Consider the following 16,887-nt stretch of genomic DNA (forward strand, 5'->3'; position numbering starts at 1 on the left):
GTCTAACGTTATAGCTAGCTAGTGAAGCCTAGCTAGCCTCAGTGCCTCATTATGAGCAAAACTGGAGAAATGTTTTTATGGCATAGAGTAAAGGAATGACTTTGGCTTGACTCATATTAGTCTTAAAGTAACTATGCCTGTTGTTGCTAGCAACTAACGTGTCTGTGATGTCTTATATTCTACACAATGCTGCTACAGTAGGAATACTGACAGTAGACAATGATTGTCAATGTGTAATAGCGTTTTGAGAACAAGTTCTCATTTACAACTACAACCTGATAAAGATAAAGCAAAGCAGTGCGACAAAAACAACAGAGTTAAACATGGGATAAACAAACGTACAGTCAATAACACAATAGAACATTGTATACAGTGTGTGCAAATGAAGTAAGGAGGTAAGGCAATAAATAGGCCATAGTGGCGATGTAATTACAATTTAGCAGTTGGCACTGGAGTGATAGATGTGCAGATGAGGATGTGCTATAACCCCACAAGGAAGCAACCCCAGTCTGTATGGCACTTCAATATATTGATCATTAACCTTTTTGGGATGGGGGGCAGCATTCTGAATTTTGGATGAAAAGCGTGCCCAAAGTAAACTGCCTGCTACTCAGGCCCAGAAGCTAGGATGTGCATATAATTTGGATAGAAACCACTCTAAAGTTTCCAAAACTGTTAAAATAGTGTCTGTGAGTATAACATAACCTGAGGAAAATCCATCCAGGAAGTGCAATTATTTTGAAATAGGTGTTTTTCCATTGAAAGCCTATCCACCATTTAAAGGGATAGGACCCAAATTCTGTTCCCTATGGCTTCCACTAGCTGTGAACAGTCTTTAGACATTGTTTCAGGCCTTTATTCTGAAAAGTGAGGGAGAATGAGCAGTTTCAATGAGGCCAGTGAAAAATCCCCAACATGTTTGGTGCGCAATCCCAAGAGTGCGCCTTTCTTGTTTTTCTTTAATATTGACGACGCTATTGTCCAGTTGAAATATTATAGATTATTTAGGCTAAAAACAATGAGGATTGATTATAAACATCGTTTGACATGTTTCTATGAACTTTACGGATACTATTTAGATTTTTTGTCTGCCTCTTGTGACTGCATTTGAGCCATTGGATTACTGAACAAAACGTGGCAAGAAAATTTGTTGCAGCGTTTTTGTTTTGAGGTTTTTGGATATAAAGAGGGACTTTATCAAACAAAACTAACATTTATTGTATAACTGGGAGTCTTGTGAGTGCAACCATACGAAGATCAAAGGTAAGTTATTAATTTTATTGCTATTTCTGACTTTTGTGACTAATCTACTTGGCTGGTTACTGTTTATAATGTTTTGTGTGCTGAGCGCTGTCCTTAGATAATGGTTTGCATGGTTTGCTTTCACCGTAAAGCCTTTTTGAAATCTGACACGGCAGCTAGATTAACAAGTTAAGCTTTATTTTGATCTATTGCACTTGTGATTTCATGAAAGTTAAAAATTTATAGTAATTTAATTTGAATTTGGCGCTCTGCAATTTCACCGGAAGTTGTCGAGGTGGGATGCTATAGCGTCCCAATGATCCATAAGAAGTTAATTAGTGTGGAGTCTGTCTAAATGTCGTGCAACATAGGCAATATAATAATAACGAAGTCCAATGTCCAGCAATTATGATAAAAGTAATAATAGTGTTCCTTTTACCTAATTGAGATGGTTTCCTCATTGTCTTATGATGAGGGCAGCATCAAAGCCATAGGTTAGGCTGCGTGATTATGCATACCTGAATATTGTCGGCTCGTCCCCTTGGGTGTTGGACTTGATGTGCTTATCGAGGAAGTCTTGAGCCTCTTTGGCAGTGGAAACGTGTGTTGTATTTTGGTAGGTCAAGATGAGTTTTGCCAGGTGGATGATACTGAGTAGGTGGAATCTCACCTCCATTGTCGGTCTCCCTCTGTTTTAACAGTTTGTCAGTCAGGTCTGGGTAGATTCTGATTCTCTTCTCAACATAGGTCTGAGCCCCCAATTCCGGTGCGAGGTGAACAATTTGCCATTTGGATTCTTACAATCATACACCGAGATCTGTTCAGGATAGAACCCGTGCAGTGTTTATCTGCAACATGGGAACCAGCTTCTCCCGCACAAACAGCTCAAAGAAAAGATTGCTCATGAAAGAAGTTGGGTTCTTTGAGTCGTGTAAATTATTACACAGGGACACTCGAAGTCCATCTTAAATGAATCAGTTTATTTGTGAGTGCACTGGAGAGGTTAACTAACTCAATGCACCATAGTACACATGTCAATAAGGAGCTTTGCCTGGGCAGTCCCAGCAGTTGTCTTAAATACTGCTATACACAGAAGTTATACTTGCATGATTTAGCATAATATATTAATCATTAGCATCTTGTTTCATCAATGTGACAGACCAATACCTCACAAGGCTTCTTTCTCTCTAAGCTGAGACCTTGAAACTGAGAGGTATTTAGTTTGTTCTTAAAACAAGGTCTGGGCGTACTGCCAAATTGCAGATACTAATAGTGAGGATTTGTTAAATCAGTCAATTGCATGAACACAGAAATTGGTTATTAGAACACCACATGAAAATAGTTAAAAGAAAAGCACAAACCATTACATAACATAATCATTATATTTTAATGTACGCATTTAGATTTTAGCTTCTATCAAAAATATTCTCTACTCTTTTAAAGTAAGGGGGGATAAAATACACTTAATTTCAAACCCTTCATTCTGGGTTGTACAATCCACTTAGTATGGTAATACTATAATGATAATAAAGGTTATACTTCTATTAATGGGAGTGTGTATCAAAAATACACACATTCTCAACAGATCTGTACAGTAGATTCAGAGGTGAATAACTCTCTCAATGTTAGCCATTGTTTCCATAATTTTTTTCTAAATGGACATTTTGGGTATACATGGATGGAATTAATCAAAAAAAAAAGGACCAATTGTGATGTTTATGGGACATATTGGAGTGCCAACAAAAGAAGCTCGTCAAAGATAATGCATGTTTTATATTTTATTTCAGCGTTTTGTGTAGCGCCTGCAGGTTTGAAATATGCTACCCTCTTTATTGACATTGTGCCGAAAAGCTTTTTAAGAGCTGACATGTTGGCTGGATTCACAATGAGTGTAGCTTTAATTGAGTATCGTACATGTGTGATTTAATGAATGTTTGATTTTATATCATTATTTGAATTTGCCGCGCTGCATTTTCCCTGTTTTTTTTTCCAAGTGAGACGCAAGCGTCCCCTATACCATAAGAAGTTTTAAGTAATACTGACGAGTAGAAACAAAAAAAGAAGTGTTTTTCCGGGTGTGCGCATGCAGGACAGAGGAATCGCAATTCTTAGACTATTGTTCTAAATTCAATCACATTCATCCTCATCATTCAGTTCATTTAAATTTAATTTTGAAGTCGTGCACAATTATCAGTTTCTATTTGGTTTATGTCACCCATTCATTGTCAGTTAGACACAGTAGTGCCTTGTGACCCAAAAGCATAATCAGCGCTCTAACTCCCCCTTGCACTGGTCTGGAGCAATGAAGTAGTGATGCAGGGTACCGTACTAAACCACCAATTACCTCTAAGTCCGGCAGCATAATCGCAAAACTTTTGGTTGAGCAAACATTTTACATTACTGTTTTCATTTGTGGAATATTGTTGTTTTTTTTTACAGAAAAATTGCTGGAGTGCCTCTGAGGCAGCATTCTTAAAGGACTACTATTAGGACCAGTGAATGATGGTCCATAGAGGGTGGAATGACCTTTGACTCTTTTCAGATTTATGGACACACCCCACACATCAATGTATGATGGAAAACACTCGTTTTGTTGTTTAAGATTAAAACAAAACGAAACCGCTATTCATTAAATGCGCATACAGAACATGTTTTGCCGTGGATTCCGCAAAGCGGTTGGCTTTAACAGCTAGGACCTCTATTTCTTATCCTGGAACCCCGCTTAACAGACCGAGTGAAGCCTGCTTGACAAAGACGCTAAGCTGCTAGCCATCAAGCTAACGAAGTTGGTACCAGATGAGTTTTGCAATGGAGCCCTCTTTGTCTGGAGAAATAAATTAATGGTTCCAGCGAAATAGGAGCTGTGTATCTATTACGCTTTGTTTCGTGACAAACTGGATCACTTGGAGTTCCAATGCGGCAATTGTTTACTTGCTGAGGATTATAGGCTTGAGGTGGCTTTCTCAATGTAACATTTTCTACGCCGGTGGCTCGACGGCATTCACGTTTGTTGAATGCATCTCCGCCTTGTAGTTTGTGCTATCCAACTGGCTGGTGTTGCCCGAAGCTCTCCCATCTGATAGCGGAGTTGAATGAGCACAGCACGAGGAAAAAGGAAATCAACGCTTTTCGCATGTTACGAGCCGTGGAAGCCGAAACCGGCGACCTACCACAAAGCAGTCTACACTCCCAACGAGAGACCAGGAGGGGATACAAACAATTAATTGTTTCACCGTCCTGGAGCCTGATCTTCCTTCACCTTCATCGCTGGGGTTGCCTGTGTCTGCGGCCGCAGTGCCTACTTCTACGATTTCGAAGTCGACGTCAGAAACCTTCCGTTCCTGCTCTGGCAGGGCTTTTCTATCTGTCGGAGGCATGAATCCTGTGAATCGTGGGAGTGGGCGGATTTCCTCATTCTTCGCCAGCCGTGATTTTGGGCAGCTCCATGGTAAGAAATGTGACCATTCCTGGTGCAAAAACAATGTCCTATCCAGGAGTGAGAGTATATTACATTACTGAGACAATGACTTATCAATGACCCAAGCCCAGCTCAAATAATCCCTACCATTGTGATGCAGCGTAGTCATAATGCTTCAGCAAATGTACATTACACCAGGGGTGTCGGTAGACAGAATATAAGTAACATTTATTTCCCTCTAACTGCTCTGTATGCCTCTGCAGATCCTACAGCTATTTTATGCAGTAATCATGTGCCTACGAACCCGATTTATACTGTTAGCACCGAGCCGGTGTGCCCTAAGAGGAAGTCCACTGTCTGCAGCTCACCCTGCACTAGCATAAAGAACATGAGCACATATACTGCTGCTAAGCGTCAGAGTAATGCAATAAAAACAAGTAAGTATCCCAGAAGAAAAGTGCTCAAAATAGCTCACGTTAACATATGTAGCTTAATTAAGAAACAAGGTTCATGAAATCAAAAATGAGCTAGCAACAGATGACATATTCTGACTAACTCTGAAACTCACTTAGATAATACCTTTGATACAGTGGTAGCAATATAAGGTTATAACATTTACAGAAAAGATAGAAATGCCAATGGAGGTGTTGCTGTATATTCATGTATATTCAGAACCACATTCCTGTAAAGATTAGAGAGGATATCATGTTAAATGATGTTGAAGTAATATGGCTACAGGTTCATCTGCCTCACCTAAAGCACATTCTGGTGAGAAACTAATATATATACCACCAAGTGCTAACAATCAGTATCTGGATAACATGTGTGAAATGCTTGATAATGTTTGATGTCAATGGAGGTTTACTTTCTGGGTGATTTAAACATTGACAGGCTTTCATCAGGCTGCCCACTCAAGAGAAAGCTTCCAACTAGTGCCTGCAACCTGGTTCAGGTTATTAATCAACCTACCAGGGTAGTTACAAACAATACAGGAATGAAATCCTCATGTTTTGATCATATATTTACTAATGCTGCAGAGATTAGTTTGAAAGCAGTATCCAAACCATCTAATGTAGTGATCACAATATAGTAGCCATATCTAGGAAAACCAAAGTTCCAAAGGCTGGTCCAAATATAGTGTATAAGAGGTCATACAGTACATTTTGTACTGATTCCTATGCTGTTGATGTAAAGAATATTTGTTGGTGTGTAAAGAGGAGCAAACGGACACGGCACTTGACACATTTATTAAATTGCTTATTCCAGTTACTAATAGCATGCACCCATTAACTTCTTGACGTTACCTATCCCGTTAGCAGGATAATTGTCATCAACAGCCGCTGAATTGCAGAGCGCCACATTCAAATAATATTACTAAAAATATTTATATTCATGAAATCACAAGTGCAATATAACAAAACACAGCTTAGCATTTTGTTAATCCACCTGTCGTGACAGATTTTGAAAATATGCTCTACAGCGAAAGCAATCCAAGCGTTTGTACGTTTATCGATCACTAGACATAACATTATGAACACCTAGCATCAAAGTAGCTTGGTCACGAAAATCAGAAAATCAATAAAATGAATCGCTTACCTTTGATCTTCGGATGTTTTCACTCACGAGACTCCCAGTTACACAATAAATGTTCCTTTTGTTCCATAAAGATTATTTTTATATACAAAATACCTCTATTTGTTTGGCGCGTTATGTTCAGAAATCCACAGGCTCGAGCGTTCACGACAACGCAGACGAAAATTCCAAATAGTATCTGTAATGTCCACAGAAACATGTCAAATGTTTTTTATTATCAATCCTCAGGTTGTTTTTAAAATATTTAATCGATAATATATCAACTGGCACTGTCTTTTTCAGTAGGAGAGGGAGAGACGATGGCTGCCCAAGCTCTGTTGCGCAAGCAAAACAAATGCAAACACCTGACGGGATGTTATGTTTCTCGCTCATTTTTCTAAATAAAAGCCTGAAACTGTCTAAAGACTGACACCTCGAGGAAGCGATAGGAAAAGGAATCTGGTTGATATCCCTTTAAATTGAGCAAAGGCAGGCTATGGAACATGGAGCTTTCAAAATAGAAGCCACTTTCTGGTTTGATTTTCCTCAGGTTTCGCCTGCAATATCAGTTCAGTTATACTCACAGACAATATTTTGACAGTTTTGGAAACTTTAGTGTTTTCTATCCTAATCTGTCAATTATATGCATATTCTAGCATATGGGCCTGAGAAATAGGTTGTTTAATTTGGGAACGTTATTTTTCCAAACATAAAAATAGTGCCCCTTAGCTGAAAGAGGTTAAGAAAATATGTTAAAAACTGTTAAATCCCTGTGGAGGATTTGAAAAATTGTATGGTTGAGAGGGATGAGGCAAAATGAATGGTAAATAAGTCTGGCTGCACAACAGATTGGCAAACATATTGCAAATTGAGAAATCATGTGACTAAACTGAATAAAAATGAGAAACTACACTATAAAACAAAGACATTACAAAGAATTATAGTAAATAGCTTTGGAGCACCTTAAATGAAATTTTGGGAAAAAAGGCAAACTCGGCGCCATCATTCATTGAATCAGATTTGCTCATTCATCACAAAACCAACTGATATTGCCAACTACTTTAGCAAAATTAGCGAACTTAGGCATGCCATGCCAGCAACAAAAGCTGACACTACACATCCAAGTATATCTGACCAAATTATGAAAGACAAGCATTGTAATTTTGCATTCCGTAAAGTGAGTATGGAAGAGGTGAGAAAATGATTGGTGTCAATCAACAATGAGAAGCCAACGGGGTCTGACAACTTGGATGGAAAATTTGTGAGGATAATAGCGGACGATATTGCCACTCCTATTTGCCATATTTTCAATTTAAGCCGACTAGACTTGGAGGGAAGCAAGTCATTCCGCTTTCCAAGAATAGTAAAGTCCCCTTTGCTGGATCAAATAGCCGACCAATCAGCCTGTTACCAAGCCCTTGTAAACTTTTGGAAAAAATGGTATTTGACCACATACAATGCTATTTTTACAGTAAACAAGTTGACAACAAACTTTCAGCATGCTTATAGGCAAGGACAATCAACAAGCACAGCATTTACACAAATGACTGATTGGCTTAGAGAAATGAATGATGTGTCTCCCGACCCCTTCTGTCTCAGCCTCCAATATTTATGCTGCAGTTGTTTAGGTGTTGGGGGGCTAGGGTCAGTCTGTTATATCTGGAATGTTTCTCCTGTAATGTGTGAATTTAAGTATGCTTTCTCTAATTAGGGCTGAAATCCCGTTAACGGGGATCGATATGACAACAGCCAGTGAAAGTGCAGGGCGTCCAATTCAAAACAGAAATCTCATAATTAAAATTCCTCAAACATACAAGTATCTTATACCATTTTTTTAAAGGTAATCTTGTTGTTAATCCCACCACAGTGTCCAATTTCAAATAGGCTTTACAGCGAAAGCACCACAAAGGATTGTTAGGTCAGCACCTATTCACAATCACAAAAATCAGAAACAGAGAATTAATCACTAACCTTTGATCTTCATCAGATGACACTCATAGGACTTCATGTTAGACAATACATATATGTTTTGTTCGATAAAGTGCATATTTATATTTAAAAAATCTCAGTATACATTGGTGCGTTATGTTCAGTAGTTCCAAAAACATCCGGCAGAGATCCACATCAATTTACAGAAATACTCATTATAAATGTTGATGAAAATACAAGGGTTATACATGGAAATAAAGATAAACTTCTCCTTAATACAACCGCTGTGTCACATTTCAAAAAAAGCTTTACGGAAAAAGCAAACCATGCAATAATCTGACTACGACGCTCAGACAACAAATACATATATCCGCCATGTTGGAGTCAACAGAAGTCAGAAATAACATTATAAAAATTCACTTACCTTTGATGATCTTCATCAGAATGCACTCCCAGGAATCCGAGTTCCACAATGTTTGATTTGTTCGATAATGTCCATCATTTATGTCCAAATAGCTACTTTTGTTAGCGCGTTTGGTAAACAAATCAAAACTCACGAAGCGCGTTCACTAGTTGCAGACGAAATGTCAAAATGTTCCATAGAAACATGTCAAACGATCAATTTTTAGGATGTTTTTAACATAAAACTTCAACAATATTCCAACCGGAGAATTCCTTTGTCTTCAGAAAAGCAAAGGAACGGGAGCTCCCTCATGTGAATGCGCGTGACTGAGCTCGTGGCTGCTGGCAGACCTGACTCATTCCCCTCTCATTCAGCCCCCCCTTCACATTAGAAGCCCCAAACAAGTTTCTAAAGACGGTTGACATCTAGAGGAAGCCTTAGGAAGTGCAAGATGACCAATAGCCCACTATCTTCAATAGGGGCTGTGTTGAACATCGACCAACCGCAGATTTCCCACTTCCTGGGTGGATTTTTTCTCAGGTTTTTGCCTGCCATATGAGTTCTGTTATTCTCAGACATCATTCAAACAGTTTTACAAACTTCAGTTTTTTTTTATCCAAATATACTAATAATATGCATATATTAGCCACTTGGACTGAAGAGCAGACAGTTTTTACTCTGGGCACCTTATTTATCCAAAGCTACTCAATACTGCCCCCAGCCATAAGAAGCTAGTTATCTCTCTTTGTCTCTCTTTCTCTCTCTCGGAGGACCTGAGCCCTAGGACCATTCATCAGGACTACCTGGCCTGATGACTCCTTGCCGTCCCCAATCCACCTGGCCGTAATGCTGCTCCAGTTTCAACTGTTCTGCCTGCGGCTATGGAACCTGACCTCTTCACCGGACGTGCTATCTGTCCCAGACCTGCTGTTTTCAACTCTCTAGACACAGCAGGAGCGGTAGAGATACTCTGAATGATCGGCTATGAAAAGCCAATTGACATTTATTCCTGAGGTGCTGACGTGTTGGACCCACAACAACCACTGTGATTATTATTTGACCCTGCTGGTCATCTATGAACATTAACATCTTGGCCATGTTCTGTTATAATCTCCACCCGGCACAGCCAGAAGAGGACCGGCCACCCCTCATAGCCGGGTTCCTCTAGGTTTCTTCCTAGGTTCTGGCCTTTCTAGGGAGATTTTCCTAGCCCCCGTGCTTCTACACCTGCATTGCTTGCTGTTTGGGGTTTTAGGCTGGGTTTCTGTACAGCACTTTGACATCAGCTGATGTGAGAAGGGCTTTATAAATAAATTTGCTTTGATAAAAAGATTGTGGGGGCTGTTTTGTCAGACTTCAGTGTGGCTTTTTACATTATTGATCATAGTCTGCTGCTGGAAAAATATGTGTTATGGCTTTACACCCCCTGCTATACTGTGGATAGAGTTACCTGTCTAACAGAACAGAGGGTATTCTTTAATGGAAGCCTTTCCAACATAATCCAGGTAGAATCAGGAATTCCCCAGGGCAGCTGTCTAAGTCCACTACTATTTTCAATCTTTACAAATGACATGCTACTGGCTTTGAGTAAAGCCAGAGTTTCTATGTATGCGGATGACTCAACTCTACATGTCCGCTACTACAGTGACTGAAATGACTGCAACGCTTAACAAAGAGTTGCAGTTAGTTTCAGAGTGGGTGGCAAGGAATAAGTTAGTCCTAAATATTCATAATACTCAAAGCATTGTATTTGGGACAAATTGTTCACTAAACTTCAACTATATATTGTAATAAATGTGGAAATTTAGCAAGTTCAGGTGACTAAACTGCTTGAAGTAACCCTGGATTGTAAACTGTATATCAATAATAAGGCACTGCTCTACCTTCTTAATAGCACTATCACCAAGGAAGGTCTTACAGGCCCTGGTTTTGTTGCGTGTGGTCTGGTGTCACAAAAAAATTACTTAGGAAAATTGCAATTGGCTCAGAACAGGGCAGCACGGCTGGCCCTTGGATGTGCACAGACAGCTAATATTAATAATATGCATGTCAATCTCTCCTGGCTCAATGTGGAGAGATTGACTTCTTCACTACTTGTTTTTATGAGAGGAATTGACACGTTGAATGCACCGAGCTGTCTGTTTGAACTGCTGTCGTACAGCTCAGACACCCCTGCATACCCCCCAAGATAAGCCACAAGAGGTCTCTTCAGTCTCCAAGTCCAGAACAGACTACAGGAGGTGCACAGTACTACATAGAGCCATGACTACATGGAACTCTATTCCACATCAAGTAACAGTAAAATTTGATTTTAAAAAACAGATATAAATACACCTTACGGAACAGCTGGGACTATGAAGCAACATAGACGCATACACACACAATAACATGCGCACTAAACACACACACACGTACACATGGATTTTGTACTGTAGATATGTGGTGTTGTTGGAGTAGGGGCCTGAGTGCACACAGTGTGTTGGGAAATCGGTGAATGTGTTATGTTTTTAAAATTGTATGAACTGCCTTAAATTTTGCTGGACCCCAAGAAGAGTAGCTGCTGCCTTGGCAGGAACTCAAAGGGATCCATAATACGTAGAAATACAAATTAAGCACCTATTTAAAGTGACAAATTGTGGCTAAAACTAAGAAATGTATCATCAAGATGATCTGTACCTGGTGACATATCACAAAGAGACCGCAGCATCGTTTCAACTTCTTCTTTCTACTTTCTACTGAAATTCAAACTTGCGATGCCTCTCATGCATGATAGAAGATATCATAATGAGAAGAGGCCTGAGACAATAGTTTGATGGAGACTGGAACTGATATCCACTGAGATGATGTTGCCAGATGTGCTTATCATCACACTGACACCCTGTCTATGGAGTGTTATAGCATGGCCCTTGCACCACCATCTCCAGTTGTCTTATGAATTCATCATAACAGTGCTACTGCTATTATAGTGCTATTATTTCTACATACAAAACCAGGGCCTGCTATGCAGTAGTAATAGCCTCCAATAGCCTTCATGCTCAGTATGATAGCTTGTGCCAAGCGATAAGTATTGCCAGTTTTAACAGCAGGAAGTGGACATTTGCTTCAAGCTGAAATCCAATCTTAATATTATACCTCCCCTCGTGTTATGCATGTTTAGCATGACTTGAATACTTCCCCTTAGAATTGGGAAGTCGAAGCTCTGAATATCTGTTACAGTTACTCTTTTTTTGGCAGTTAATGTAGCAAAAACAATTTTAAGAGCCATGAGTAGCAATGATCTTCACTATTATGAAACATGTATGGCTCACCTACCATGGTGAAGTGAACATTTCTCCCTTGCGTGTTTTTATTGTTCATTGTCAATTTGAGGTTAGTAAATCATTCAGGCAAAGTTTGAATGTGAATGTTTTCCTGCTGCTCCTATAGACTTGAAAAAAATACACCTATTGTGCAATAATAGCAGTAAGATGTGAATATCTATTGGATTGCTTATTGAGTCTAGGATGGAAATACATTTTCCATATCCTCATGCAGACTCATCCAGAGAAAATGTCATTACACTGTCCTTCCATTGGTGAAAACTGACATTTTGAACATGAAAAGTGTTCATCAGGTCAAATATAAATTATAAAGTATTCCTTCACAAAGATCAAATACACCTCTTCGTCTCACTGTAATCTTTCACATTTATCACACCCAACCCACTCCTACCACACACAAATTCAAAATATCAAAGCTGTTAATAAGAGGCTTTGTTAGAGAGGCCTATCCTCACATCTCTCTAACACTTTCTCCCATAGCCATTCAAGCCAACTGTTGACAATCTTATCAACAAATCATTGCTAAATGTCACCTATCAGTGTCAGAGTAGACAGCCATCGGAGTGTGAGTTTGAGTGACCAGTGACGATGCAATATATTTTTCTGTGAAAATTCTCTCGGGCGACTCAAACAGGAGAGCCCAAATTAAGACTGAAGGCTGGGTGACTGGTACAAGCGGCTAAGCAGACTCCATTTCCATGGGCAATTGAGCTCTGGTTAAGGCGAGTGGAGCGTCTCCACTGTATTTATCAATAGGCTCGAGGGTCAGCATAATGTATGATTTTTATGCAAATTAACTCACTGATTACCCATACAGAACCACTCAGCCATTCTCTATTTACATAATGACAACCAAAAGCTCTGTCAATGGATATAGATTGAGTTTTAATGGTGTTGTAGTTTTGCAATAATTCCCTGTCCAGCTTTCCATTTTGGTCACAGTTGAACTATGACAAAGAAAACAATATTAGATATATGATGTGCAAAGGCATTTTATAATGGTAAATAAATCAGGCTTCTTTCATCACCAGAAATATCAGATTATGAATGTAATGATAACACATTCTCTGATATGGATTCTTCCTTTGGTGTACCGGCATTCTTTCCTGGAATCTTACTTGATATACAACCTGCAGACAAGGTATGTATCACCTGTCAAGATGTGAGTAGACTAATAAACAGAAAGCAATTATTCCATAATGGCCGTTTCTATACGGGAGACTGTATAACCAGGGAGGTACGGGAGCTGAACCATCCAGAAGTGTCAGACTCTGTCCTGCAATTTGCTTCCTGGGGCGTCCGGGATCAAAAGCTGGTGAGTAGTTACTCAATCACGTTGAGTAGATGTTCTCCATTCCCTAAATGGTCATCAGATGGCGCTGTGTGTTCAGTCGGTTCGCTAGTGTTCTTGCAAAAAGGGTTTAATTTGTTAGTTTTATCCAAAAGGCACTTTTTGAAATGACCTCCAAGAAATTCCAAAGTTGACAACGGTGACACTCGAATCACCGAGAATGATTAATTATGAACACTTCCTTCCGTTTGAATATTCAAGAAAGGTGTTGATTTAGTGAAACTATTTTCTTAGCTTTCCTTCATTGTTTGCTGTAAAATATAGCAAACTAATTAGATGGACTAACAGGCTAATATTTAATATTTGTTGAACAAGAAACATAATTAGGATTACAGATCAAAGTCTGATTCAATTAGAAATGCAGCATGTCCTCATAGGAGCATGTCCACTCTTGTATCTTAGCATCAGTAGCTAATTAACATTATATCCCGCCAACATTATTGCTCAATATATTTTGTTCTCAGCCAGATACAATTTCAGTAATGCTATCTGCTTCGTTAGTTGACATTGTAACATTAGCCAGGTTCGCAGCAAGACTGTTCTCAGGGCAGGCCTGTTTGTAGCTAGATATGTTTGAGTCACGTAGGGGACAATTGTAGCATTTTAGCTAAACCTATTCCTAACCTTAACCTAATTCTCCTAACCTGCGCTATAAAAATGTACTTCTGCTAGTCAAAACCAGCAAACCTGCCCTGAGAACAGTCTTGGTTTCCACTAATGCGAAACAGACCCAGGTTAATGTCTCATCCGAGCAACCAAGCTATAGCACAAACTGGCCAGCTAACTTCTTTTACGTTGACAACACCCTCAACATATTTATTTTGTTCAATTACCTCAGCCACATTCACAACCAAATTCAAGGCAGGCATGACCTCAGATCGGCTACAAACATTCATTTTGTTGCATCAAATCGACATCTCCACATTAGCTAGCTAGCTTGTTAGCTAATCAAATCCAAGTTTATTTGTCACGTTCACCAAATACAACCGGTGTAGACCTTACAGTGAAATGCTTATTTAACCAATGGTGCAAAAATAAAAAAAGGTGTGTGTGTGTGTCGGTAAGTAAAGAAATTAAACAACAGTAAAAAGAGTAGCAAGGCTATATACAGACACCTGTTAGTCAGGCTTATTGAGGTAGTATGTACATGTAGGTATTGTTAAAGTGACTATGCTTATATGATCAACAGAGAGTAGCAGAAGCGTAAAAGAGGGGTTGGCGGGTGGTGGGACACAATGCAGATAGCCCGGTTAGCCAATGTGCGGGAGCACTGGTTGGTCGGGCCAATTTAGGTAGTATGTACATGAAGGTATAGTTAAAGTGACTATGCATATAAGATAAACAGAGAGAATCAGCAGCGTAAAAGAGGGGTTGGAGGGGCACACAAAAAGAGGGGTTTGGGGGCACACAAATCAAACCAATGCTCAAATTACATACAATAGTATAATGCCGCAACACGTTCATCAAACTGAAGTTATAGCTGTGTCTGTTCTTAACTTGATTGTCTGTATTAATTACTCTGCCCATTATCTAAAATATTGAGTCTCACCCCAAATAATACGTGTCAATGCAATGTCTTTCTGCACCAAGATGGCTGACTGATGTTGCAGCATATTAGCCTGACTGATCCTGACAATTGTGTAATTCATAAACAACTTAGCTATTGAAATGCAAGCAGCAGGCGATGAGACCAGTTACAGAAAGTATTGTAATACCAAAACATTTAAAAAAGCATAAGTGAAATGTTAAGCCAACCTTACCAACATGAATGTAATACAGTCATCAGTACTATTCATATTAACCTACTGGACCTCCTTAGTACAAGAACAAGAAACAAAGATTATTTGCTCTATTTTAAATTATGTAATGGTGAATGAATCTCAAATTGTTAAATGTGGTAGCTGCAAGCTGCTGTGTTTGCATCCCTCTCAGTCCAATCAACAGAGACGGCTATACTAGAGGGAGAGGTTATTAGAGAAAAGGGTGGGGGGAAATAGGTGGAGGTTGAGATCTCCTGGAGAAGTACCCTCCTATAGCTCATCAACCAGCTAGTTATTAGAATCGGGTGCACTAGATTAGGGTTGGAGAAAATCTACAAAACAGTGACTCTCCAGGACTCTCAGATCATGCGGTATCTTGCGCCGAGTCTGTTGATTCCATTTCGATCTGCTCATCCTCATTGTGATATTTGTCTTCTGTGTCACTTTTTCCACAGCCCCAGCTAACACACCTAATTAAACGAATTGCATTCTGAGGACCAGTCGCCCATCTCTGTGATAAGACTGTCACCATGATCACCTAAAAAACAACAACAAATAGTGTAACAATTACTTTATTTGTGATTGTTTCCCAATGTAAATCAAGGTTTAAAATAATTGTTGTGCTTGCGGTCCATTTGCAGTGCAGAATTAATTTAGAATTATTAAATGTTTTTTGGGGATCCTGGATGCTGATTGGACGAGCCGTGTTCCAAGCCGTACTCTATTGGCCGTCAAGCTATGCATTCTAACAGTTCCATCTGAATTATCAGTACGCCTTCCCTTCATAATAATATTAATGTTGCTGTCTAAAGCATATCTTGTATTTCTCTCAACTCGCACATTATTTCCCCTTGTTTCTAGCATAGCATTTGGTTTGGTAGTGGGGGTTAATATACATCTCGCTGTCTGCCTGTCTGACCTCATCTCTGTACCATACATAAAGATTGAACAGTGCCTAGATGAGATTAATTTTCTCTAAGCCATGCAAAATCACACATCATTATCATGGATATATCCAAGCACAGTGCCTTCAGAAAATATTCATACACCTTGACTTATTCCTCCAGCACAATATGCACCTGTGTAATGATCATGCTGTTTAAATCACCTTCTTGATATGCCTCACCTGTTAGGTGGATGGATTATCTTGGCAAAGGAGAAATATTCACTAACAGGGATGTAAACAAATTTGTGCTCAAAATTTGAGAGAAAGAAGCTCTTGGTGCGTATGGAACATATGTGGGATATTTTATTTCAGTTCATGAAACATGGTACCAAAGCTTATATGTTTACATCTTGTATGTGGGTGTCCTGGAGGACACGCAGTGTGCACCCAATGGCTGCACGTATCACCCTCTGAAACACCTGGTGGTCCGCTGTGGTGGAGTTGCAATACCAGGCTGTGATGCAGACAGTATGCTCTTGATGGTGCTCCTGTAGAACACTGAGGGCCCTCAGGGACAGGGCAGATTTATTTATCATCCTGATGTTTAGGAGTTGCAGTAGTGCCTTCACCAGTGTCCGTGTGGTTTGACTATTTCAGCTTCTCTGAGATGTGTATGCCGAAGAATTTGTTATTGACTGGCTCCACAGAGGCCCCGCTGGGGAAGCACCCTTGTGGGGCTCCTGTGTTGAGAATCAGTGTCGGAAGTAATGTTACCTACCTTCACCACATGTGGGCATCCCGTCAGGAAGACCAGGACCTACAGTAGTTGCAAAGGGAGGAGTTCAGACCCAGGGCCGTGAACTTTGTAATGAGCTTATTATTCAGCTCACTATTGTATGGATGGCAGAGCTGTAGTCTAAATATCATCCTCACGTATGCATTCCTTTTGTCCAGGTTGGTAAGGGCAATGCAATGGCGATTGCGTCGACCGTGCATCTGTCAGGGC

The sequence above is a fragment of the Oncorhynchus mykiss genome, chromosome 22 (genome assembly GCF_013265735.2).
Source record: "Oncorhynchus mykiss isolate Arlee chromosome 22, USDA_OmykA_1.1, whole genome shotgun sequence".
NCBI lineage: Eukaryota > Metazoa > Chordata > Actinopteri > Salmoniformes > Salmonidae > Oncorhynchus > Oncorhynchus mykiss.